The sequence below is a fragment of the Hetaerina americana genome, unplaced genomic scaffold (assembly GCF_022747635.1).
Source record: "Hetaerina americana unplaced genomic scaffold, ioHetAmer1.1.p SCAF_4, whole genome shotgun sequence".
Lineage (NCBI taxonomy): Eukaryota > Metazoa > Arthropoda > Insecta > Odonata > Calopterygidae > Hetaerina > Hetaerina americana.
The window spans coordinates 2235035-2260343 of NW_027286985.1; the positions used below are offsets into that span (position 1 = coordinate 2235035).

At 40.2% G+C, this 25309-nt stretch overlaps 1 pseudogene; it reads right to left on the minus strand.

Annotated features, from left to right (window-relative positions):
- Positions 1-13250: 13250 nt before the first annotated feature.
- LOC139692355 (alkaline phosphatase, tissue-nonspecific isozyme-like) overlaps positions 13251-25309 on the minus strand; it is a 230597-nt pseudogene continuing 218538 nt past the window's right edge.

Below are 25309 nucleotides of genomic sequence, written 5' to 3' on the forward strand. Positions count from 1 at the left end.
CCAGGAGCAATTATTATTACTCCCGCCAACACAGCTCTAGGGGTCATCGGAACAGACAAGACCTTCCACCACGTCAAGGTCCGGGGAGGGTATATATATATATATATATATATATATATACATATATATATATATATATATATACCCTATATATATATATATATATACATGTATATATATATATATATACCGTATATATATATATATATATACATACATGTATATATATATATATATATATATATCTTTATACACACTATGTATTCCAGTGCTATCCAAAGAAATTTCCTTTTAGTTTTCCACCGCTCTCCTTGGTGCTCCTTTTTTATTTAATTATTGGTTTATTGTCATAGATTTGGAACAGTTGATTCTGATTACTATGTTTTCATTTGATGGAGGGAATATTAACGTATTTTACCAATTTATCACAGATTCCTGTCTGTTGAAACAATTTCACGAATTTCCTTGCATGTCTAAACGAAATAAGGCAATGAGATGTCGGTATTTCTCACTGTAAATTGTATTTTTGACATGTCTTGAATCTTTTACTGAAGCTAAGATAACGCTTCATCTTTGGTCTGATATTTCATGATCTCGGAAATACCCAATGGATTTATTCGAGGATAGTCACCAACTTTAAGTATCAGATGAAAACATTTCTCTTTCAAATAGAGGTATAATTTTTTTACGGTGTCCGTGTGAATTTTGGAGAGAAAATCGAACGTAAAAGACACGTATTCGTGGCCTGCATTCTGTCCTCGCCTCCCTGCTCCATTTCCCTCCCCATCCCTCACCCGAAATCCTCCCCACCCCCCGGCTCATTATTCCCACGCTCCCTCTTAACTTTTGACTTTCATGTCCGCCGGAATTTTCGATGGGGGTGCTGCCATGAACGTCCCCCGCGCCCTGAGCACGATTCGCATTTTCCCGGGCCACCAATCAGGGACATGCCCGCATTTTCCGTAAACCGAACCATTCCATCTCCTCTTCCCTCCCTCCTCGCCGAACCATCCGCGGAGTTCTCCTTCTCGTCCGCCCTTCACCCCCTCCCTCCACGTGGTTGCAAATCAAATGGCTGCGATGGCGTCCACACGACACGGGGCGAGTGGTGTCAGCGGAGAATGGAGTATCGAGGAGAGGGAAGGAGAGAGAGTGAGGTCGGTGCGGGGACGCGACGGGGGAAGACGGGCGACCCCCGCGTCTCCTCGCCGCCGCCCTTTCGCGAACGTACCCTTTTCGGGAGCTCGTTTATTTGCGGAGTCTCCCTCAACACACACACGCACGCACCCTCTATGAAACGCCCCCCTCCACTTCCATCCCCTTCCACCATTTCCCTTCGCCTCTAGTCCCTCATGGCGAACGAACACTTCTCGCAGCAGCCGCTATACATTCTTTTATTTCATTTTTTAATATTTTTTCATCATATTTAATTTCCCGAGTTCCCGCAGAAGCGCGAGGGTTTGAGCGTCCCTTTTCCCAACCCTTTCGTTTCCGCAGAGAGAGAGAGGGGGGATGGAAGAGAGGGAGAAGGAGGCAGCGTGGGGGGGAAGAGAGAGGAAAAGATATATAAAGCAAACCACCCCGACGCCGCGTCAGGTGCATTTAAAGCAATACGTTTTTCTTCTTGTTGTGCAAGCGCTCCCTTTTGTCTATTTTCCCCAACCAACCCTCACCCCCTCTCTCTCCAGGAAACGGGAGTCGGGCATACCCTTTGCCCCCGACCCTCCCCTCCCCCCTTTCTCCCCTCCTTAACTCCCCCCCCCCATGTGGTCGCAGAAGGGCAAAGCTCTGTGCTTTGTGTGGCGTCGCGAGCTCTCTGTTTTTGATGTTGTTTGTTATGGCTGCCGAGGCACTACGGCGGAGGTGTGCAAGACATAGAAGGAGTTTCCCCACTATGTACTCCACGGAGTTATGTGAATGCCCACATATAGTATAATTCTTTTTTTTAATGCGACTCGCGTGTTTTTTTCTTATCTTTTTTCAGGCGGACCACATCGGGCCTATTCCGCCGTGGTAAAAATATTTATCCCTGTATTACGGCGCTCACCCTGCATTTGAGTACGCAATTAATAAAGAGACATTTAATTCCTCCGCGATACTCAGCTGCGTATTTATCCAACGAATGATGCATAAACATACTGCTTATTTTAACGAATAAATTTGGCACAAAGCATTAATGTAGCACAAATGATTGGTTTGCCTTTCGAATTAATAAGATGACCATATTTTTGCAGATTATGAAGTGTATTCAAGATAATGCAAGCAATTTAAATGTTTATATACGGTTTGCAGACTCAAACGAATCGCAATGGATATGGGGGCTTCTTCTTTTGGAAGATATCATTACCTTCGAAGTCAATTCCTCCTATCCTGCAGTCGGGGGTGTCGATTTCTCTCGCCAATTTTTGCTGCCTTTTCCAGTTCCATTTTAATTCAACTTTCAGGAACTCGCGTTCGGTCCTATAACATTTTTATCTCACATATACATACTGTGAATATCCTAATTGCAGGCACCGGCTGACAAACCTGTAGATGGGGGAGCGGAGATCGGCGATCATTTATCGTCAATGACTACCGTCAACTTTCCGTAACTCTCTAACCTAACTCTCACGGGTCCTAGGTTTTCTCTAAGTTAATGATTGTTAAATTATCTTTATGGCACTCCTATACAATTATTAAAAAGATTAAAAATAAGTTCCGAAAATCCATACAGAATATCATTGCTGTGTTGAAATGTCGTCTCTACCTATGTGTAAAGAAAGTATTCCATCTGTTGAAATCACCTTTTCATACAATTAGTGCCCATGTGATCAGATGATTATGTTTAAAAATATGTAAGTAAATGAATGAGTTCGATGAAATGAAAAAAGTTGTTTACAATATTTCACTTGGCCTAGTCTCGTCTCTCCCTTGGGTAATATATGGCATTATGGCTGTAGTAGTATTTATAAGGGGAGGCGACCGACAGCTGAGGTAATTCGCGCAATTGGGGATCGATGGGAAAAAATGAAGGGTGGCCAGAAACCTGGCGTCTGCATTAGCCTACTCTCAACGAAAGGCACCAAAGGGTCCACACTTTAACGTCCCATCCGACGGACGGCGTACTCACTCAAAGTGCTCAATGCAAACCACCTCAAGTAGGAATCGGGATCTATGGTAGGACCTATGAAAAAGTGTGTCGTCTCCAGGATTCGAATCCTGGAGACGGCAGACTCTCAGCGGGAAGCCAGTTCGTTTTCCACCGCACAATCACGAACCCATATTTTGTTTACACACGCATTTTTAGAACATGGGATTATACGATTCGGTATGTCCATCTAATAATGAAACGCTTTTCTAAGGATTCGCTAGATCTTAAATAGGCACTGCCCGGCCCTAATTGCTATTTTTTTATTTCAAAGAGGCTGCGTTTTTCATTTTCCTTGGATACCAGGAAAAAACAGAGTTTTAATATCGGTCATTTGCAGAAAAAAGTATTGGGAGGAAATTAATATATAAACATAACGACATGTAATCTCCAGAATTTCTAACGATGAATCTGTTTAATATTAGCGCTGTTATGTCTACCCTCGACTCTGATGAATGTAAAATTTAATGTTATTTTTGCAGTTTCAGAATATATTATAATTAACTAAATATACAATTTTCACTATAGTCCTTGCATTATTAATTTATTAAATCAATGATGAATCAATGCAATTTATCAAGATAAATAATTTTTTTTTGGCATTTTAACCGGTACTAATACAGAAGAATATCTCGTCGTCATGTTTAACATATAACAGACAATACTTTTTCGCTCCGAGAAGAAATCTAGCTCGCGGTTATAGATGTTACATTTAAACCTTCTTCGTTGGTAAAATAAACATTTTCCTTTGAAAATTTTTGGAAATTTTTTATCCAGGAAAGATCTCATGAAGGCGACGTCTCAAGTTTCATGCAGTAATGAAATACACACTCTTCCTAAAGACCATGTTCAGTGGCAAATGATTTAATGTTGCATTAATGCTCATTTGTTGGCAGTAATATGCCAGATTATGGTAGGTGTTTGATAAACAATGAAATTTAACCCTGATGTGATGGTAAGCTCGAAGACACACGAAACAAAAAAATTAAATCTAATTTCAACAATTGAAAGAACTCATTTCTCAGCTCTAGATACTATCTACCTCTTATTAAACCATACTTTTATCCTTCGTAAACCTCAATTTCTGAACAATCTCCTCCATAAGTGCTTCGGGTATTTTATTATCTATGCCCGCAGCATTTCAAATTTTCTGGGCGTCAATAAAATAATGTATTATTTCATTTTGTTTATCTAAGAAGAAATGAAAAACGCCAGTTATGGCTTAAAATGCTTTAAAATATACAACATAGCTCATCCATATTAAAATGTGACTATTATTAAAGAGAATCAAAACAGGAAGACCATTTTTAGGGTTATATTTATTTTGAGATTATTATGCTTACGAATACATATATTTGTAGACATATTTGTGGGTTGTTCGAGCATGAATAGAAAGTTGAGTACTGATTTCGTCAAATGAAAGAAAAAGCTTTCCTCTCACAATGCCATTGATTTTTTCCAGATAAATTGAAGCAAAACATGAATCTCCAAATCGTGCATTCGCTCATTGTGGATCAAAGTCCAGGCTTGCCCATCAGCATATTACGAGGGTCATCCGGAAAGTAGTACCCGTTCGTGAAATAAAAAGACAAAAGTTAATATTAACAAACATAAAAAATTTTATTTGAAAGAGGATACTTTAAACTACTTCTCAACATAATCTCCAAGCAAATTAAGGCATTTGTCATAACGTGTGACAAGTTTCTGTATTCCTGCTGCATAGTCCTTCGCCGCCAGCTCATTGAGATACGCGAGGGACCCATCTTGCACAAATTTTTGCATAATGCAGATGGTGTTTAACAATTTCATGAACAATTGTTCGAGAAACATTGGGAAAATGCTCACAGATGTCATCAATTGTGACGCGCCGATCGTTCCTCACGAATTCGTCAACTGAGCTCACCAGTTGGTCTGTAATGACAGACGGTCTCCCCGAACGCTCATCGTCGTGTGTGTTCCCCCTCCCCATGTTGAAGTTGCGACACCACCGCCGAACAGACGACTCGTCCATTACATTGTCTCCATACACCTCCTTTAATTGGCGATGAATATCACATGGGCGAACGTTTCTTGCATTGAGGAATTTAATCACTGCCCTCACTTCACAACTGGCGGCGTTCTCAATTTTTTTAAACATTGTAAACAATCACAGAAACAACACAGGCAATGCTAGCGTCACGCAACTTGGCTCAGAGAAGGCAGACAAGCCACTGAAGCTATCTGACCTCGTCCAGCGGCTACTCGCGTCGTCAGCACTTCATGCGGCACGAACGGGTACTACTTTCCGGATGACCCTCGTACAATTATCAGCATATTTTTTGTTTCATTTTGCTTCATATATCAAATTTAAATTTTAACAGAATTCCGGATGGGCATTGATACAAAATTCAAACTTTTCATCCACTTACAACCTCTTAGCCACTTTAAAGTCATTCCATTCCCCTTCAGGGGAAAGGAAAGACTTTAAAATAAAGCTCCAAATGCTGTGGAAGTTATTTGTTTAACATACCCGAGGTATTACCATATATATATATATATATATATATATATATATATATATATATATATATATCCTTGCAAGGGAAAACCAACAACAGCAGGACATAAGACACAGGAGAAGAAGAAGACCACATTAGATAGAATAGGAACGTGGAATCTTAGGACAATGATGAGGACAGGGAAATTGGAGAATGTTAATCGAGAGATGGAAATGGGAAAAATATACCGAGGGGTTGCCATAGTATTAAATGAAGAGATAGGAAGAAGCGTAGTCAACAAAGAGCAGGTAACGGATAGGTTATTATTAGTAGAGATAAAAGAAGAAGCGACGAACTTGGTTATTATGGTGAGCATCCGCCCGTAGAGTGAAAAGTTACCATGTTCAAGTTCCGGTCAAGTAAATATTTTTACTATTGTGATCCGTTCAGATTCCGCCTTCCCCACATCTACTGTGTTCATACTTTAAATGTGTTCCTATCTCGTTTGCTTATGTCAATATCCATGTGCATGATTAGTTTATATATATATATATATATAAATATGTCTGCATATATATAGATACACATATGCAGGCATATATATATATATATATATATATATATATATATATATATATATATATATATATATATATATGTATATATATATTGACCTGAAGAAGGACTCAGGGAAGGCCGAAAGCTTGTACTTACAGAAATTGTTATGTGTTATTTATTTGCGTGTTATCTATTTTGTTTTTGCGTTCAATTGCGCCCCCATTAATGCTTGGGCGTACTTTTTCGTTTCTTTCTTTATAAAATCTACCCGTGCCATTTCTCGGGTGTTGTCGGCATACTTAATTTTTCGGTATTTGCCCCGTGTGATATAATTGGAGGGTAGGGACAGGGGCGGTACAATGAAATTCAGCGGAGGAAGAGACGATTTCCGACCACGTCGCGGTGGAGAGGACGGTGTCCTAGGGCCGAGGGGAGAGCTGGGAAGGGAGGGAAAGTGAGGAAGGTCAAAGGGGAAGGAGGCAGAAGGACGGAGCAGCTCGGCTGAGTTATGGAGAGACCAAGGTGGGGGCTTTTCGGGAATGAGATGAGAAAAGGGAGGGAAAGAAAGATGTTTTGGAAGCCAAAAACATTGAAGAAAATTATTCACCTCCAGCATCATATTTTTCCTCAAGGGACACTGCTTTAGCGCGCGCAGGGCGGGTCCTCAGCGAGACGAAAGGAAGCCGGCGTATTAAAAGTAATGGGGAGGAATGAGCCGCGGGGGGCGGGGGAGCTTACACCGCGGGCGCGCGTCTTTGAGGGCGGGGCGCACCCCGGAGGGCACGATGTGATATTACCCGGCGAGAGGAGGGGGTCTCTAGAATCTTTGCCCCCCTCTGATGGCTGGGGGAAGGAACGGAGCTTGGGCGTGTGGGCAAAGGTGAGGGGCGTTACCCCCGTCGCACGAGCGCTCCGCAGTGAAATTCCCCTGGGGCGTTCCTCTCTTTTTAAAAGCGGCCGAAACTCGGAAGTGTTCTCCCTCCCTCCATTCCCTCTCCCTCCTGCTCCAGCCTCGGAAATTCTTGCACACGACGGCGTATGTAGTCACCCGCCTCCTCATTCTCCCCCCCCTCTCAATCACTCCTCCCCTCAAACACTTCGCTTTTGCCTTTGCGACAATATAAGTTAAGTTTACCTCCACTGCTTTGGTGCACCATGACTAGACGTGACCTCTCCCTTAATCCTGGGGAATATTTTTTTCCCCACTAAAAATCCCATTTCTTTAAATCATAAGGCAAACAAACAACTGGAGTAATAACGTGCCAGCACAATTTTTGCCTCCCAAGAAATTTGCCGCTCATTTGATGATCCATTACCTTTAGGGGTTTCTCCTTCACGCAAGTTCATATATATATATATATATATATATATATATATATATATATATATATATATATATATATACCCATGCCAGAAGGGTCGAAGGTTAGGAGCCATACGAAAGGTAGTCCAAGCAGCGTCTGTTCCTCAGTTAGACGGCTGCAATGGCGTCTGACCCCAGTGGGGCGGCCAGTACGTGATGGTGTCACGCTAAAAACACTATTGAGGAAGGCACGGGAAACCACCTCAATTATCATACCCAAGATTAATATGATGGACAATATAGGGATTTTGAGTCCCGTCAACTACGGAGCTCGGCCCAATCGGCCGTGTGTCGTGCTCGGCAGCGGGGGAGACAAGGCTTCCGCGGTCGTCATCCCACGAAACCCTTGCAAGGGAAAACCAACAGCAGCAGTACAGAAGACGCAGGAGAAGAAACCAAATTAGTTAGAATAGGAACATGGAATGTTAGGACAATAATGAGGACAGGGAAAATGGAGAATGATTAGCGAGAGATGGAAAGGGGAAATATAGATATTTTAGGTCTATGCGAGGTGAGATGGAAGGATAGCGGGGATTACTAGAGTGATAATTATAGAAAAATATACAGCGGCGGGGACGAGAGCCAACGAGGGGTTGCCATACTATTATATGAAGAGGTATGAATTAGCGTAGTCAACATAGAGCAGGTAGCGGATAGATTATTGCTAGTGAAGATAAAAGCAGAACCAACGAACTTGGTTATTATTCAGGTATACATACCACCGAGCAACCACGAGGAAGAAGAGGTCGATAGGATATACGATCAGTTAGAGGACATAATCGCGCGTGTGCCTGTAGGGAAACATTTGATAGTGATGGGGGATTGGAATGCGACGGTAGGCGAAGGAAGAGATGGTGATGAGGTGGGGGACAATGGTTTAGGCACGAGGAATGACCGCGGGGAGAAAGCAGTTGAGTTCTGCAAGAGACAGGAGTTAGTCATCACCAACACTAGGTTTAGAAACCACAAAACACCCAGGTATAAATAGAAAACGCCAGGTGACTCAGAGAGGTATCAGCTAGATTAAATTCTAGTTCGGCACATGTTTAGGAATAGTGTGATAAATTCGCACAGCTTCCCGGGAGCGGATGCGGACTCTGACCACAATTTAGTTGTTATAAAATTTAGCGTCTGTTTCAAAAAGATAAGGCAGGGGCGGCGAGTTAGAAAATGGAATTTAGATGCATTAAATGGATTAAAAAGGAAGGAGTGCCAACTGTCTGTAGAGTAAATCATGGAGAATGGTAAAGAGCTAAGTACTATTGAAGAAAAATGAGAAAGTATCAGGAAGGGTTATCGAAAACCGCGAAAGACTAATGGAACCGGTAACGCCAAAAGGACTAGGAACCATGGATCACGGATGAGATGATGACAAAGATGGACGAGAGGGGGAAATGGAAGAATGTACACACGGAGTTGTGCAAAATGAAGTACAAAGAATTGAACAATAAATTTTCGTGGGAAAAAATAAAGCAAAAGAAGCATGGTGGAAGACGCAGTGTGTGGATTTGGAAAGTTTGCAGAGGAAGGGTGACTTTCATGCGCTGTACTGCAAAGTTAAATCTTTATCGGGAAGTAAGAAAGGTAGATCTATGCTAACGGTTAGAGATAAGGCAGGTAAGATAATAGTTGGCACAGGAATGATCCAAGAGAATTGGAAAGAATATATAATGAAAGGATGAGAATCAATATTAATAAAACAAAGGTTATACGATTTTCTAGAAAGAAAAAAGCTAAGCTTAACATTAAAATAGAAGGGTAAAAACTAGAGCAGATAGAACCGTCTACGTATCTCGGTAGTGTTTTGGTCCAACGCGGTCAAAATAGTAGGGACGTATAGAGAAGAATTGCGCTAGGCAAAGAGGCTTTCACACGAAGGAGGGAGTTGATGACGGGGACGTTGTGATGCGTTAAGGGATACATTCTTTGAGTATATTGAAGTGAACTAGAAAAAGTAGACTCTTAAATATGGAAGGAAACTAAATATTGTAATCGTGATTACGTTTTGCTGTAGCACTATTCTTATTTTTTTGTTGGATGCTGGTGCTTATTTTGTTACTTTATTCTATGAGCTGTTTTCAGTTCTCCCTTTGCCCATCAAACATCTTTATGATTACGGCTTCCTTTATCTTGTTACCATGCTTATTGCATAATTCATCATTTTTTAGAGACATTTCCCTCTTCACTGAATTTACCATGTGCTTGTTTTCATTTAGATGTATATGATTTTCTCTCTTTCTCCAATTTATTTTATCTCATGGTGTATTATAATTATGCTCCATCCGACCATTAATGTTCATTCTGAAAGTTTTATATCAATTTTGAAGCTCTAAAATTGACAACACATTGAACACACTACATTTAATATAAGTCTACTTCATCTATTACTTTGGAAATGAATGAAAATTGCCATAAATTAATGACTAAATATTTCTGATAACTTCCTCATCATTTAGGCATTCTTCGCCTGTATCAATGCCTGTGATGATGCTTGAATTAGCGACCGCTTTTCACTCCTAGTTCTGAAAACTGCCGTCCAATTTCTCCCTTCACTCTCCACTTATTTTGGCTTTTCAATTGTTTTCTGCAGTTACTTACCTCAGTATATTTTTCTAATCATTAAATAAATAATTAATTTCTACCTTTCAGTGTTTAGTTGCGGACGTTACCTAGCAGTGGCTGAAGGAATTAGCACTAAATAGGGAATAATGAAGGGCTGCAGCAGTAAACCAATCCTAGGATTGAAATACTGATGATCATGATTGCGAACGAGTAGACCCAGAATTTCCTGGGATTTTTTATATTCTTATATCTTTGTTAATAATATTCCATGCATGACCTTCTCTATATATACCACTATTTCTCCGCGACACTTAAGCCTTCAATATTTCCTCTCTCACCCGTTTATCTTAAACGATACACTTTCTTTCCGACTTTAACTGCTTTAGACTCAGCCTTTTCTCCGTCCTACTTCAGATAGACCTAATCCATGTATGCATGTCTCTTGGAAATCAAGGTTTTTACCTTACTTGTCCTAAATAACGTCAAAATATTCCTAAGTCTAATACTGATTTGCAGTCCTTTTCAACGGGACCTTATGTTCCATCGCTGTCAACCGGTGGTGCACTTGGTGAAAGAGCACTAATGATTATGGGTAAGATAGCTCTGTGTTTTTAGTCCCTTGGTTTCTATGAAGAGTTAAAACATACGCTTGTAATATTGGAACCAGAATTCTTTACATATTCGAAATGATAATTTGAATCGGAGATATTCATATACAAGAAAATATTTCATATTTATTTTGTGAATATATTTTTGTTTCATTGCTTAAATTTAGTCTGTAGTTAAGAAACCTATCGCTAATGGTCCTTAATCGATCAAATATCTATCTATGATCGTCAATAAAATGATTTTCATTGTATTTTATTAGATTATATTCATCTTGGAGTCATTAATATTTAAGAAGAAAGTTGAATGAAGCATGTCAAACCACCCATATTTTTAACTTCATTTTTATTTTCAATTCAAAGTTTACTTTAAAGAGCATAGTTGTATTTATATTTTTTGGTGATCGTAAAGGCATTTCGCAATCGTAATGACTCATATCTCTCTCAAATAACCGAGAAATAGCATAAGGTTAACTAACCAAAAACCCTAAATCAGCCATAGGAGTTTTACTACTTGAAAATGCACCATTTTTTAAGGAGCAGAATTTAATGAAAATAGTATTTAATCATGGCTCAGGAAATAGTTTTAGTGTAATTTATCATTATTAGAAGTATAAATATTTTTTGGCCCATTTCAGAATAAAAGATAATTCCTAAATTTTAATTCTCATGAAAAATATGGTGTGTACCGCACATCAAACTTAAATCTAAGACATGAATTTATACTTTTTCCTTATGTTGAAATAGCTACCGAAGGTCTCTCATCAGTCAATAATTTCATTTAACTGGTTTAATGCTGTAAAAGAACATCTTTAAAATTGCTGTTTAATTATTTTTGGCATAATTAAGCACATTTAATGAAAATATTTCATTCATTTCACGATTTATCCACTTCGAGTGAATATTTATCAATATCTTCAATATCCCCAAAAGGTTTTTTGAGGGACTACGTTCCGCATAAAGCCAAAATCCTCTTAAATTAACTTCTCTTTAATTCGTCATGCCAATGAAAATAAATCATCTTGGTTCATTTACTTATAGTTGCTTAAATATCTTCGAGCATTATTCATTTCTAAGAATTGGGCATATTCCGAGCTGTAGGAAAGGAATGGGATATTATTATGCATGCAGTAAAAACTTCTTGGAACAAATATACTTGCTGTATTACACAGTAGTTGTCATCAAAACATGAGGAATTCAATTCATACAAACATTGCAACATCCATTCAATTATTTAAAAAAAAAACATGGAATGGATACTTTTACTTTCACCAATAATGGATTTTCGATCAAAATGATTTTTGGTGACCTTGCTACCCTTTCACCAGCCGTTAAATTGGCATCAAGCACCTCAGTCAAGTTTTCAGTTTATGTTCAGACACACGCAAGCATGACACAGTTTTTTAGTACAAAGTTAGTGATCAAACCTCACGGAACTCGGCTTGTCTTCCCGATCTGAGAGAGAGAGGAAGCTGCTGGGTGCAGTGGACGAGCACTTTCTTCGCCTCCACTGAAACCCACACGCGTCGTCGCCGACCACGGTCCTCCACTATCCGTGGCTCAAAAACAATTCAGTACACAGGTGAATATAAACACCAATGGTCATTGCCAACGAAATTAATATACATATTTAGGCTGGCACAGCCATGGGAGAAAAACATGCGATCCTCACGAAACGAGTATAAAAATACACTGGAAAGAATAAACACCGTCTTAATATATATATTCATATTTAAGAGTTTTTTCTTATGCACACATATTTTTTGTTTTACTCCTTCGGCTGCACCTCCCTTTCCATCTTGCGCAGGATAAATCTGTTTCTTGTGTTTACCTCGGCTCGGTCTCACACTTTCACTCACTCTCTCCGCCGCCACATATTGATTCACTCAGCCCTTCGTTTCCCCCAGGTGGACCCTTTAGTTGAAGTGGCATGGAATGTCACAGGCAAAGGTGGGAAGGGCTTTGGGGGCGAGGCGGGAGTGGGAGGAAGGGGAATTGGCGTGGCGGGGAGGGTAGTTGGCGAGAGGCGTGCGGGAGAGTGCGTGCGAAAGGATAGGTTCAAGTTAAATGTAAATAGGGAGGAAGAGGGCACCGGATGGAGTGAGATAATGGGGGAGGATGGGAAGAGGCGGGGACTGCAAGGGGGAAAGGGGCGAGAAGAGAATGGGTTACGTGGGACGGGGTTGGAAAAAAGGCGTATCTGGAGTATTCCTGCCACGAGTTTTCATATAACGGCCCCGGGATCCCACCTTTTTTCTCGCCTCCTTTCACTCTTGCCTCGATAACCAAATAAAAGTTGGAAAGCGGTGAGCATTAGAACGTGAAGAAAAAGGGGGGAGGACAGGGAAAGTCGAAATAAGGTGGATGTGCGAAAAGGAATTGGAAAAGCGCCTCGGGATGTAAATATACATGCATAGATATATATATATATATATATATATATATATATATATATATATATATATATGTATATATATATATATGTATATATATATATATATATATATATATATATATATATATATATATATATATACATACATATATATATGCACACAAACACTCCTAATGATGAGAAATCCCAGAGAGAAGAAAGAGTTCGCGGAGGACGAGGGCTGCGAGGGAGAAGAATTCCGTCGGCCTCGGCCGATTTACGAATCCCGAAATCCGAAGAGGAGAGATGCGCTGGTTACTTCATGAACTATTTTCGTTTGTTGCTTCAGTCAAAGCTTGAGAATATCTTCCTTCGTTCATTCGTGGATTTGTAACAAAAATTTGCCGTGAAGATAACCGTTTCTTCAATTATGGTGGGTGGGATCCGAATGCAGGGGCTAAGGCCTCTTTTTTTTTCGCACGAGAATACTCCACCGGAGGAAAGTAAAAGAGATCTCCCTCTCTCCTCTCTTCCCTCCCCCTCACATGATGGCGAAACCAAAAGGACTCGCATGACGTCGGCGGGCAGAGGCGAGACCGCGAAAGAGCGAACGGCCCTCTCTATCTCGTGGGTGGGAGACCTTTTCATTTAGATACTCACGGGAAACGCTTCCCTCGGTGCCACTACTGCGGACATTTGAGGCTGGAACGATGGAAAATGCCATCGGGAAGGAGTAGGAAAAACAAACGGAGCGTAGAAAAACGACGGCGAAATATAAAATAATCTTGCATTTTTATTTTTCGGGTCGAACGAAATGTCGCAGGTGAAGAGAGAGAAATTCCCAGCGGAGAGGGAGGGTGATGAGAGGGCGTGGCATGGGCATATTCCTTTTTTTATTTCGGGTGCCCGAGACGTATTCGTGGGACTGAGGGAGAGGGGAGGTTGGAAGTGCGTCGGTCCACGTCACCTTGTCGTGTGAAGCGCACGAGGTGGACTCGTCCAGCTGGATTACGACGTCGGCTTGAAGGACGTCGGAATCCATTAGTCCGTATTCAAAACCGCACTCCTTTTCGCCATCCTCTCGCTCCGTTATACGACTTCCCGCAAATGCGAGGTAATGTTTTTTTTTCTCCTCACGCGGGTCCTCTCCTCTGTCACCGCTAATTCTTCACGTCCTGCAAAACCACGTCTCGCGGCCTTTTTATTTCGTTTTGAGCGAGCAATCGGCTGCTTCTGAGGGAAACTAAATATATGGTGATAGGGCTTCATTGAGTCTATAACGTGCTCGGATGGTTGATTTTATGAGATGATTATCGGGAAGAAATTTTTTTAGAAGGTGGCCTTAAGGACAGTAGCCTTGAAAGTGTGAATTTGGATTGAACAAGCAAAATTTTGCCAGTTAATTGCCATTGGGGATAAAAATAAAACTTTCTAACATTTTCCTTTTCATATCAGGAAGATTTTCAAAATTATATATGATATATTTCTAGGAATACAGATTGATAATGCATTAATTGAAAGAAAAGTGTGTTTAATGGTGAAATTAAATATAATACGCCTAATGTCACAATGATAGAATAATATCTTTGTGAAGTTCCACGAAACATGATCAATCAACGTGAACCACACGGAACATAAAAATTTTTATATATTAATGTTATTTAAATTTGTTGATTTTCGCTAGATTAAAATTATCTTTTCCTACAGCACTTCTGTTTGATAAATCATTGTTTTGAGTTAAATAAAAGATAGCATGTGATTAATGGAAATTATATGGCGTTATACTTTACCGAGCAGCAAATATCACTGATTGGTAGAGCTTGGAATTAGTAAATATGCAGAAGTATTTGAGATAGACCTCAACGTAGATTTTTTCAACCGTAAATGCATTCATTGTAAAGCATTTCATCAATATGTTTTCTCTCCAGTGGGATTTTTTAAAATAATCAAACTGACATAGTAAATGACGGAAGTTATTCATAAATTTATGAACTAAGTCAGTCGATGGCCGCCACGGTGTTAAATTGCAACCGGCTTGCGTGTTCAACATGGCATATTAACGCATATCCACGTGTTGCCGTATCGAGTTTCAATGGCTTCAAATTGAGTAGTGTTTAAGTTGACTGTGGTTTCTGCCTCGCACGGAGGCCGACTTAGCGCACCAGATGAATTGTCTTCAGACACTTGATCGTCATATAAAGTGTTTGTTATAAGAAAAAGGTTGCTTGCAGTGAGAATAGACGTCGACAAGGGTAAGAAAGATACTGAGACCTGTGGTAAAAAACATTGGAATCCAAAAACATTTACAATGAATCTCCTTATTAGTAAATGCGTTTATAAATTAAATCTCACCACTCTTCGGCTGCAAGTACGGATGGGTTGTTGGAGTTTATTTATTCACGATCAATTAGCTGTGAATATTTCACTCAAATTAGATTTAGACATATGGAATGAAGTGTTTTACTTATCGTATATCAATTGAGCCAAACCCGCCAATCATCTCATCTTCTTACCGTCTCTGTTCACCACCGAGGTGTTTACTCGGAATCCAAAGACGACAGCTTTAAAGTAAGGAAAATTATCTCTTCCTTCCATCAGATTTAATCAACTCGCGAAATTTTGAAACACATGTGCCCCCAGTTATCGCATCTTTTACCACAAGTTAGTCATTTTCTGCCTCAAGAGAAAAAAAGAGTTGCCCAAAATTGCCGTTTCGCACGTACCGGTCGGTCCCTAGTAAAAGAATATAATTGATTTCCGCGTCGCTTTTTGGATTTCAAATCACGCACTCGCTTGCTTAGCAACGGTGCATCTTCTCTTCAAAGCTCTTCTGTTGGAGCTAATCGTTCATCAGGTCGTAAGAGGAAGGTTATCTTACCAAAACAACCACTTGGGCTATTAAAAGGGAAAAGCACCTCACTAAGATTTCACTTAAGACTCTCCAAGCCATTGGGAACTTTGTTCACATTTTCTCTGCGACACCCCCAGAATCCCATTCGTCAAGCAAATTCCCAACAAAATATACTCTCGTGTGCACTCCCCTTCCGTCCGATTCCCAACCCTCTCTTTAAGCGACTCTTTTTAAAGACGCAACGTCCCTCAGGCTCGCCGTCACAATCAAGGGGACCGTCGAGACCAGAAGGGCAAAGAGACACCGGTAAGCTCCCAGGGGAGAGGGCGCCGTCGCTGGGGCGCTGCTCCCGGCCCTCCTCGACGAGTCGTCCGACATGATTGAGGCGCCGACGGCCGCCGTCCGCACAGCGTTCGACGACGTCGATTGGTCGTCGCAGACGTTGGGATCCCTGAGGAACCCCCCGCCGCCTTGCCCCTGCTGCTTCCTCCCGCCGGTGGCCAGGGGGAGGAGCGAGGGAACCTGCCCCCCGGGGGGAGGCTGGGCCGTTGACGACTGGGCCTTCTTCTTCTTGCATCGCTCCTTGTGCTCGCCGATGCACGCGGCGTACGCCATGGCGTGCGGGAGGAACGTCTGGTCAAGGGAGCCGCGGAAGAGAGAGGAGCCGGGGCCCCGGGCGTAGACGGGCACGTCCTCGCCGCCGTGCGTCGCCCACTGCCGCGGTACGCCCGACTGCTGGACGGCGTTCTTGGCCCCCGTGTCCACACCCGTCAGGTTCTCCCGGCCGAAGCCGGGGCCGTTGCCGTAGAGGAGGGTGGTGTAGGGCATTCCGTCTACGTCGGAGACCTTGGCGTCCACGCCTGCGGGAGATCGTAAAACGATTCATGTGAGACAATTTACTCATTTAGTTCACGCTGCAGCTAATTAAAGGACCCCAAAGACACCAGACATTAAATTAAGAGTATTATTTGTCATTATATAATTTTTTATTATTATTTTTTATTATATGTTTTTTGTTTTTTCATTTTTATTATTTGTTATTACACAGTGGGAAATAGTGGTTTCCGGAACCCACTTCCTATATTCATAATTTCATAAAAACCGAGACCAGGCGAAGTTGTTGACTAAGCTTCACCAATGCTATGAAATATTTAAAACGCAATTTACTACGGAACCAGTTCGTAAGTTGAGTAAGCTAATATTTCAGGCACTGCAATGTTAAATCATTTCAACGGTTGAGCATCAAACAAATAACGACCGGTGGGGTTCACAAATATTTCAAAAAAATGCATATTTTGGAAAGTAGAGCAAATATTTTTGGTCAAGGGTATACTATGACATTAAAAGTATACATTTGGGAGTCACAGGGAATATTTTTGAGATTCGTGTCTTCACAATAAAATCTTATGGAACAAATTGACGGTTGGATTGTATTTAATGAGAACATCTTAAAAATAATTACCAGTGATTCAAAAATGCTGTGTTAAAAAGTAAATTATTATTGCTCTTTTGACATAACTCTATTCAATAAGTAGCATTTTGATGTGACAAATGACTGAGAGAGATGTCATCCTTAATAATCTTTGATCTCACTAACGTTTACCGAATGGGATCAGCGGAACTTAGTTTAAGTTTTACTAAATTAAGTTTCAGTTATTGAACATCTAATTTATGCTAACCGTACTAAGACAACTTAAGATAAGTAAGGGGATTTAGAAGGTTAGCCATTAGGCTAGGATTTATTATTCAGCAAGAGCTCATGCCCTAGGTTTAGTAATATTTGTCAAACTAACACCATATTAACTACATGTCCAGCTGGCTGTGTCGATTAAAAATTACGACAGCAAACCACTAAATGCGTCTCGTTGAAATGTATCCTAAATTATTCCAGCCAGGGTTTATGTTCTCGACGTCAACAGCAATAACGTCGTTTGAAGCAGCAAGCTGTGAGAAATGAGGCTGTTGACGGCGCCAGGAAGAACTGCAATCCAAGATACATATCAGTGTGGTTTTAGTATACTTCTTAGGGGCACTTCCTGCCTGATATCGTTGTAGACTTGATTGCCGAGCTAAAATTTCCAATGCACAAATTACATCTGGACAAAAAGGTTTTATTCATTGAAAAAACATATTAAAATGATTTTAGGTTTATTAAGATTCTCAATTCAAATGTTTGATAAGGAAATTGGCAGTTCCTACACTCTTTTTATAACTATCATTGACGTAATTCATACGGCCTCTGGTAACTTAAAAAAAATTCAATCAATTTATTTAAAAAAAAAAAAAAAAATTCAATCAATTTATTTAAAAAAAAAAAAAAAAATTCAATCAATTTATTTTAGCATAATTATAATAATAGTTTGCTTGAAAAAAAGTTCAAAAGATACGCTAGTTACACAAGAGGTTGTTTAAATAGATGTGAACAGAGCTTTCCTAGTACTCAGAGACGTGAAATTCACACATCAGGGATCCAGTTTCTTTCCCTATTCAACCTGTAATATATCAGGATGGTACTCGAAAACCTCCTAATATTTTTTATAATTCATTATACAGAGGCAAATATTTTTAAAGGCATTCTATAAGATCTCATTGGCACAAACATTTCTTTTTCATCCATAAAATTCCGTTTGGCATGTATGTATTGGTCAAGTCTTAATCCCAGGAATTATTTCAATTTCATAAGCAAATGCACGCAAATGGAGCACATAAATTGAGATAGAAAGTTCTAAGCACAAACCCTATGCATTTTGGTCCAAAGCAGTGTTTTATATAACAATGACATTAAATAAGTGAATGCTTAATTCTTTTTTTCCTTGAAAAACATTTCGTATACTCTTTCCGTATATTTTTAGAAAAGAACCTTCGGCTGGAAACAAGGAAGCCATCCGTGAAGACTTTTGTGTGGGGCATGGCGCTCCATGGTTCCGAGACATGGTACATAGGAAATGTGGACCAGCGAAGAATAGAAGCCCTTGAAACATGGTGCTGGAGGAGAATTCTGAAGATTAAATGGACAGACAAAGTGAGGAACAAGGAAGTATATAGAAGAGGATAGGAACGTATGGAGAACTCTACGGCAAAGAAGAAATAGATGGATTGGACGCCCATTGAGGCACAATCGATTGATCAGGAATATGATAAAAGGAAAACTCCTGCTACCTGCAACGTTGGGTCGCATTCCCTGACTTTTAGAGTCTCCCCGGGAGGTAGAGTGTTTTGTGGTGCATGTTCATGTGGTAGTGGTGTTTCACATTCTTGCTTGTTGTGTCCTGGCTTGCGTGTTGTTGGATGGCTTTCGTGCTGCATCCTGGGGTGCATTTCTTTGTTGGTTTGCGGTATATGTGTTTGCATGAGTGTAGGATGAAGGGATTGTTGTATGAGTGTGTGCGCTGCTGTGGGTGTAATTTTCTACGTTGTTGTTTTGCATGTGGTATTGTTCCTTTTTACGGTTGGGGGCCTAACACCCCCCACCACACGCCCTTGCGGCGGCTTGCGGGGTATTATGTAAATGTAGATGAAAAATAGAGGGCAAGACCTAGTGACATGTACATAGGACTAATTCAGAAGGGCGTGAAATAGAGAAGGTATCAAGGAATCAAGGACTGAGGGAATTGACATTTAAATGGAGTGGAATGGAGGGCTGCAGTAAACAAATTAAAGGATTGAAATGCTGTTCATGATGATATTTGTAGAAACAATGGGTCAAGTGCCTAAAAATGAGTGGAACTATCTCCGAACTGGATGCAGCCGAGCAACTTATGAATAAAATTCAGCATAAGAACGTGCCCTACTTGAGTCAGAAATGTTTTACCATTGAGGCTTCCATCGTGAGGTAAATTAATGGACATGATTGTGTTGATGGCAGTCAAGGCCTACTCACCCAATATTGGGTTCCCTCGTCGCGTTGCTATTCCTCCGAGCGTGAGCACGTGGGAATGGTCGGCGGTAAACACAATGAGAGTTTTCTCGGGATTTAGGAGAGGGAGCGCCGCTTCCAATGCCGCCTCCAGGGCGAGCGTTTCCTCCAGTGCTCTGTAAGCATTGTTGTAATGGTGGGCGTGGTCAATCCTCCCTCCTAAACATGCATGAAGGGAAAGCTGTATTTAATGGTTAACTTTGTGAACGTCATTAATTGTAATATACATTTCTACTGAAAAAATGTTCCGGGTTCCAGATTATTTTGTGATTAGGTAATGGTAGAGTTCACCCCGTATTAAGCCCGTCGGCGTGTGAAATTCACACATCAGGGTAGGGGACCAGTTCCTTTCCTTGTGCCGGTTATTGTTACCCAGGAAGACCTGGTACCCGAAAAATCGTATAGCATGGGTGGAGCTGCATGTGCCCGGAGAGCCTTCCCCGGAAATCGAACCCAGGACCTCCAGGTCAGAAGTCCAACGCTCTACTCATGGACTACCGCGACTCACATATGTGTATATACATATATATATATATATATATATATATATATATATATATATATATATATATGTATATATATATACATATTTTTTTATATAATTAAAAAGGAGAAGTAATATGGCTCTAGCAAACAAAAACACGCATACGGAAACATAATGATATAAAATGCACATGTATTTATGACTTTCGGGTGGTAAAATCACCTTCCTCTGGGGAAAAAAGGAATGACGCAGAGGAAGGTGGTTTGGCCATCAAAAATTTGAAATACTTTTGTGGTCTATTTGTATGTGTCTGTGTTTTTGTTCGCTAGCGCTATATATTATGTCACAGTTTTAGTTTACCTAAATTATTTCCTCGGTGATGCTTGTTGTTTTAGGTGATATTAAATATAAAATGATGTATTTGACTTATATTAACAACCAATTGTAATGAATAATTTACAAAAACTTTCAACTCTCCTCTGTTTTCCAATGCATTACCTTCAACAAATAAGAAGAATCCTTGGGGGTTCTTCGAAAGGATTTGAATAGCTTTCCGAGTCATTTCAGCCAATGACGGGTCACCTTCATCACTTTTATCCCGGTCTGCTTCAAAGTCCATGTGAGAATACGCGAATAGTCCTGAAAAATACCAATAAGTATATTTAGCAAGAAATTTGATATACTGAACATGATCTCGTAATGATGATGGTAGCCAGCTGCGCATGATATATTTATGCAATTTTTCATCATGTATATAAATATGTATAATGTTTATATATACCTGTATGTATATATATGTATATATATATATATATATATATATATATATATATATATATATATATATATATATATATATATATGTGTGTGTGTGTGTGTGTGTGTGTGTGTGTGTTGTACACATGTATATATCACTCGTGCGTATATTTTTATTTGAACCGTGATGAACTTCTTCTAAGGTTTCACCAATTTTATTCACCAGAAATAGCGCCACAGACTCCTATTTATTTGGATGTTTGCCGATATCATAAAAAGTCGTGGGCACCATTGTTCAATTTAACCATGAGAGTATCGCTATCTCAGTGCATAACCTATCTGCCAAGGCATAAAAATTTGGATACTATTTCATGGACGAACCAGAAATATTAAGTAATGGGGAATGTTAGGAAAAACAGACATAGATTGAGATTTGCCCGTTTGCCATTCGATTAGTCCATCTGCACTCGTCTGAGGGTGGGTGTTTTTCATACAACCGAAGGTTTCATGGCAGGTTAATGTTCACAAAATGAGACGGGTGCTCAAAAAAATTAACCTCTTCACAAATTATAAATTTCTAAGAAGATGTATGGTCTTAAGGGAACTGTCGCTAATGATTAGCTCCATTCCACCAGAAGACTAGAATAGTAATACTAGAAAAAAATGATAGAATTATTCAACGTTTTTTAAGCAATACATTTACATCGAACATATATTCCACTGAAAATTACAAATTCTTCGTGGAATACATTCCTTGCTTTGATAGAGTTGTATTTTTTTCATTCATTCCTTAACTCAATGCAAATTATACTCCATTTGTAAGACGTGATCTTCCCAATTAGTTGCTACCTTTACTAGTGACTTACCTAGTAGTTGGTCCACGTATTTAGGATTTATGGCATCGAACTGCCCTTTGTTCCACACGTAGTGTCCTCTTAACCCCCGCCTCTTTTTGTCCCTCATCCAGTCGTCGATCAAATTCCTACCATCCAGCCGCCGGCCCTCCTCCGATGTGGCCTCGGGGTCACGTGCCACCTTGGGCAGCCAATGGCGCCGCCCTCCGCCCAGCATCACCTGTGGAAAGCCGTCGATGAATACGTAAGAGGTTATTGTTGAAGACGTGAGTCAAAGCCGTGTGCTCTTTCTCTTCCTTTTGCTCGACCTAAATTTTCTGCTCTTTTACCTTCAAGTGATCGTTTTTTTAGTAAAAAGTACATTAATTATCCTGATGTCCAAGTATATTCATGCTCATTCTCTTTGTCTATAATTTACCAGCACCAATTTTATTTTTCCTTTTACTTATAGCAGAATTAATTGCTTATGCGGGTAGAGTAGTCCCTAAACTGGTGCGAATACACCAGCCACCATCAAAAAGTAGAATTTTTGGCTCGTGTGTTTGTCGCGATTGTTGTTGAATATAAGGTGCAGTATTGACAGTAAGGCGTTCTTACTTCCGCTATTATTTCGAGATATAATCATACTCTCACATCTGTTTTTTATATTTTAATTTTTATATAGAATAAAAGTTATTGCGGCATTAAACAATCCTTTAGCACTTTGGGAAAGACATCTTACAGGTAGCAAAACGACGGATAGTGCTACTAGAACATTCTAATTTTTAGCCTTATCGTCTGAGGTTATTACTGTATTCAAATGACTATGGAAGGATTTATTGCAGAAGTGTGATTGTGTTTTACAAAGGATGGACAATTATTGCCACGAGTTAGATAAAATACCATAATATGGTCAACCAACTAGTTTGCAACGATAAAATGATAATCCTTAGAAATATAGAGGCATATCGGAGGTTCATGACAATGCTATCTTTGAAGTAAGAATACATTAGGTGGGAGGATTTATAGCAACATTTTCCTTGCTAGAATAAATACAGGGATTAGTAAATTAGGACAATGCAACATGTAAATAGTGACGTCACATCTATGGTAATTCATATCAAATTCTTAACAAAAAGTTTTATCCAAAGGGAATATACACCTTTTAGTATCTCTGCTGGACCTAGAGTGAGGAGGGAAAATCAGAGGAGAACTTCGTGGATTCCCTTTGAAATGAAAAAATCGCGAGAAATGTGATGAAATTCCTCTCTTCTCTTTTTCAACGATTGAAAGAAGGGAAAGATGCGGAAGCAATTGAGTCGAAGGGACTTTATTGGAGAGCAGAGCGCCCCAATGGACGCGGAGAGAGATAGAGGGATCTGGCAAATCGGGAAAAGCCAAGAGAAGACGTAGACTGCCTAGATCCTCCCCCAAGAGAATGCTAAGAGCATTATCATATCAAAAAAGAATCTCAGTAATTATAATATATAGACAATTATAGCACTGTTAAGGGATACTAGTATTAAATTGCATTTTGGTAAATTATGGCCCTTGTACGAACGCCAAAAGTGCGCCATTTACAACTGGATCCGGAATAGCCCTTACCTTCTACTAGGTCTTTGAGAGGGATACGTGTTTTTAAGGCCTCTTAGCGCCGGGAAATAAATACGCAAGGTTTCGTTTTGAATGTGTGAAGTTGAGGCAATGGAATGGTCGCCCGAGAATTTAATTTCGACGGGCTAGCCTTTGCAAAGTGAGAAAACCCCCTTGTCCCCCCTATCTCACCGTCTGGAGTGACTGAAACTAACGCCTTAAGGCGCTGAGTATGGCCGCACCAAATGTACTTAATGTTTCGAACGGACGTGGACCCCTGCATGAAAATTCGCATGCCTGGCCTAGGCCCTTCCATCTCAACTATTCCGAAATTGGCAAAGCAAATTCGTGAACAGCATGTAAAAAAGGTAGAATGGTATAAACTGTTCTCTCCCTTTTGCAACGCAGTAAAAAAATCATGTAATGTAACCATTAATGAATTATAATGATGTTTTTATCAGCCTATCAGTCCATAAACAGCCGAAAGCTGCTTGCACTTAGAAACCTGAGCCACTACGCTGAACATACACATAGAATCGCATTTTTTATTGATTTTCCCCTTTCTTCCGTAGTCATCTAGCAGAAATTACTTAACTCATTGAATGAAAGCAATCATATGTACTTTTGTAAGGTTGGCGTTACGAAAATTAATCCAATATCTTTTTTTACTGAAGCAATGGCACAAGACACATTTGCATCGTGCAATACGACGGTGAATTAAGTAAAAGCCTTGAAATTGCACTTCAATTTTAAAATGGTATCCCAATGTCCTTTCAGCTGGGAACAGTGATAGCCATGGTTTGTTGAGTGTCCCCAAGGTAGTAGTATGGTGCCAGAAAGTAGCGAGACGGTGCAACAAGAGTGTAAACTTGGCATTTGCATTTGCAACATGCAATGAAAACGAGCAGCGTACTCTCATTTGACTGTGGAGTAGTTACGAGATGGTGACGGAATACGATAGCCACCGCGTGGTAATCCGCGCTGTGGTTATCGTACTGGCATCCCACCCAGAGGGCCCGGGTACAAAACCCGGCGGTGTTGAATATTTTTCAGTGTTATCTCGATCCCTACTCGAGCTTTGTGCTTTGTGGAGGGCACTTTGAGAGAGTACGCCGTCCGTCGGATGGGACGTTAAGCTGCGGACCCCTTAGCGCCTTTCATAAAGAGTAGGCTAATGCCGACGCCGGGTTTCTGTCCTCCCTTCATCCTTTCCTGTCCATCCCCTATGGCGCAAATGACCTCAGCTGTCGGTCGCCTCTCCAAAAAACTAAAACTACTACAAGTGTAGTTAAGACGAGAAACATTGAAATTCATCAATTAATACATCGAATGATTTATTTCCGTTAGTTCAACATTTTCATAGGTGAACTACAAAGTTTCTAAACAATATTCACCAAGAGACTCCCTTGACCAGGCCTGGAATATCAAGTATTGACACCACTGGAGTAAGTAGCATCTTTTCCAAGAAGTCGATATGGTGATGAAGTATTATCTCGTTTCTATAGTGAAATCGCACAGTGAATTCCATTTTAATGAGTTCAATATTGCCTTGAGAAATCGGTGCTCCAGGGTCTACTCCTAAGAAAATTGTATTTCTTCTTCTTCATTAGCAATTTTTTATGAATTAGAAATATTTTCATTCCATTGCTTTATTATATATAGAATTTATCTTTTGTTGGCTCTTACATATCATTCACAAATTCAATGCAAGGGCAAAATGGTGGGAAAACACTTTTTTTAATCATATTTTACCCAAAGTTTGCTTCGATGTTATGATGAAGTCTGAGAATTGAGACGGTATATTATTTCA